At 38.2% G+C, this 3,399-nt stretch overlaps 1 pseudogene; it reads left to right on the top strand.

The window, feature by feature from the left end:
- Positions 1-1,771: 1,771 nt before the first annotated feature.
- LOC120146680 lies at positions 1,772-3,113 on the top strand (annotated as a pseudogene).
- The last annotated feature ends 286 nt before the right edge of the window (positions 3,114-3,399 follow it).

The raw sequence follows: 3,399 nt of genomic DNA, 5'->3' as shown, positions 1-3,399 counted from the left end.
GTGGCCGTCGTGGGCACTATTGGATGCTATTGCGGTTGTAGCGGTAACTCGGACGGCGCAAAACCGCTATTTCGTGGGACGAATCATGTTTTCGGATCGTGATTTGAAACCCTGACTTGGATATTGTTTCTTGCCTTTTTAATGTGTCGACTTACAATCTGAATCCCAGGAATGAAATTTGCAGTTTGAGTAGCGTTTTCCATCTATCTTGAGTTTAATTGGATGACATTTATGGTTGATCTTACTTGGTTTTCATGTGACTTTGCAATGATTTTTCATAGATTTCTTTCCAAATTGAACGCAATCTTTACATGGCTTTAATAAATAGAGCTTTAGATACCAAACCAGACTGCCTTATGTCACATCATCCGTTACTGTTGTCTTACACCATTTGATGACTTCAATTCAAGATGTTCTAAAACCAAACAAATGACAAATAGATAGAAGGATTCAGTAGGGAAAAGGTTATTTATAGAGATTTCTGACACTGTTTTCTGTTAATAGGAAATGCAGCATAGTATGGAATTAGGAAATTCAAACTTGGGTCCAATTCAATTTCGATTCCAGAACACCCTCAACATGCTTTTCTTGTACATTTTTTTCTGTTTCTTCGAAGTCCACCACTTCGTCGAATTTACAAGGAAAAAAACAAACTTGTCACTAACTGTTTTATAGGTAATTTTTTCAGTCACATTTGATCGTTGAAAAAGTCTTGTCTGGATAGAGTTCTTACATATGTATTTAGGGCTTTCCTCCATGCTTTGATCTCTAATTTTCCTGCAAGGCTATTATTGATTCTGTTAACATAAAACATAATTTTTAAGTATACCTTTACTCTTATTCTATGTTTTCCTTTATGCCATTCTTCTCGGGTACTGTATCCCTTTTGTTGCGATGCACTTGTCAAAGGTAGTTTTGGGACAGTGTCTATCACGTTTGTGCTAGTCATCTGCCTGGACCAAATTGATCTAAAATGGTATGCCTGTATTCAACTGATGCTCTTCATTCCCACTGTAATTGCCATGGAAAGTATCCCTTTAATTGGAGCAAGCAGTGGTTCTCTGGGTCTTAACTCCTCTCTTTGAAGTTCTCCCTTTTGCTCAATGGCAACTGACGTGTATTCATCTGTTATAGAAGTTGCATATAGATGGAAACATTAATGTATAGATATAAAATTAAAATTGTAGCTCTTTTACTCTTCTGCTTGAAGTTTGATTTGAGAAACATCATGTGAGATTGGAAAGTTGAATCTGGACTAGATTTCAAATCCGGGACACCTAGCTGATCCAAAAGGGCAATTTATGACTGAGATGTGTCAAGTGATGGTTCACTTCTGTGTGACTTTATTTTCATGAACACGTCAATTGCCCACGATGCATAGTTGTCACATACAGATGAACACGGAAAATTATGTTTTATTTGACAACCAATGCACATAGAAAGCTATCTTTTACGCAGTTTATGTACATGTGATAGAAATTAGGTAGAGTACCAGGATAGGGTCTAACAAAAAAATTGAGGGAATAATGGGAATAATCATATTGTAACTGCATAGTTGGTACTTACAGAAGAACCTTAAATAATTAATCATTTTGTGATGATTTGAAATGTATACATGGCATATAAATCAGAGTTAACAATAGCTTAGGATGTTAAATTTCTTCATTATTTGCATTCTCCCTGGGGAACTAAAACAAAACCTTTCTTTTCCTAGATTGCTTCATCAGTAACTATATATTAAATTTTAGCGGGACCATTGACTAAATTGGTAATGTTTAACAGTAGGCCTCCTCTTCCTGATACTGGTCAATGGTTGCTCCTGGCTCTAAATGAGAAACTTCCTGAAGCAGTTGTCGAGATCTCAGAGCTCACATTATTGGCTTGCACCATTACTTGATGTTATTTATAATGTTGGCCTTCTCTGTACTATTTGACTCTGTAAAAGCTCCTGGTCTTGGATAGGTGCACGATACATGTTTACCATGGCAGTTGGCCGTCTTTTACGTGCAATAACTTTTGCATCTACATTCTTCCATCAGCCCGGCCATGGTGTGTTAAGTCTCGCTATAGTATCATCCCTCGACATCCTCATCATTGGGCTCAGAAATATTATACTCCATATGCTTCTGATTCTGATGCCATTCGTCAAGTAATAAAACGGGATATGGCATATGGTAATTTATATATTTATTTCCGATGCCTGTATTATAAGTTGTTTTATTATTTTTTTTATCCATCTGTTAACTTCCCTGCCTCTAGAAGTCTGTATTAAATGTTTTCCTTTTCTTTGCAGTTGATTCTGGCAATTACGGTGTGGACTACTGTCCGGATTGGGGTTCAATGAGCTTCCTAAGATTTTCTGCGACCCCCACATCGGAAGGATCTTCATGGTACAGTCTGCTTAAATTGGCAGGAGGCGGTTGCAATGACCTTGTATACAGTGGCCACATGTTAGTTGCTGTACTGACTGCTATGGCATGGACGGTATTGTTAGACTACATTCAGAACCACTACCTAATTCTTCTAATGGCTGTTATAATACATTCAGAACCAACATCTTAAATTGCAGGAGGCGTACGGGGGGTTTAGCTCAGCTCTTATATGGTGCTTTTCTGCACAGTGCTCAGCGAGAAATACGAGAGCGACACCATTATTCCGTAGATTGTGTTGTTGCCATCTATGTGGTATTCTTCTTTGGAAGATGACTGGTTTTATCTGGTCAGCTAAGGGTGGAACTAGAGACAGCAGACTCACCAAGCTTGGGAAAATTCAAGGTAGACTTCTCCAAGCCAAGGATTCCGACATGGATGAAGTAAGGGAGCTTCTCAAAGATTTGAGTTGGGGGATCAAGAAGGCCCGAAACATGGACCAAGCAAGGTTATGTGGCTGTTTGCTGGTGGGACCATTTTCTTCTCCCTTACCATTGTTATTTTGGCCTTCACATGGACAAGCGATGGCTGACTTTCCCGGCATAACATTGTACCATGGTTTCGAGGTTAGAGACGACAGTAGTATGTATGATTTATTTCCCGCTTTGACTGAGGGCTTATGTAGTTGTATTCTTTCAGGTTTTTTCTCTACTACGACGGGCGAGAAGGGCTTCGTGTTTGATACGGTGTAATGGAACAGGTAGAGGTTTACTTTTACATATGAAACTTGTTGTACAATCTGGTTAAGGAAGCCAATGTTTAGCTTGACTCAGCCTTGCTTTATCTTGTTCTAAGAGCTGTTTGCCTTCACTTTCTAATGTTATATTGCATGTTTTCTCATTTGAGTGTTAGAAATGGGAAACCTATTTAGATTTGAATTTTAACATCTATGTTAACCCCCAAATTTAAGATATGCACGTTTAACTCGTTTGAATTTACGATTTTTAAGTTGTCATAATGACAATTATAT

Source organism: Hibiscus syriacus, unplaced genomic scaffold, assembly GCF_006381635.1.
Source record: "Hibiscus syriacus cultivar Baekdansim isolate YM2019G1 unplaced genomic scaffold, ASM638163v2 tig00110930_pilon, whole genome shotgun sequence".
NCBI lineage: Eukaryota > Viridiplantae > Streptophyta > Magnoliopsida > Malvales > Malvaceae > Hibiscus > Hibiscus syriacus.
The sequence above is the reverse complement of the archived record's forward strand: the minus strand, read 5'-3'. Positions and strand labels throughout refer to the sequence as shown.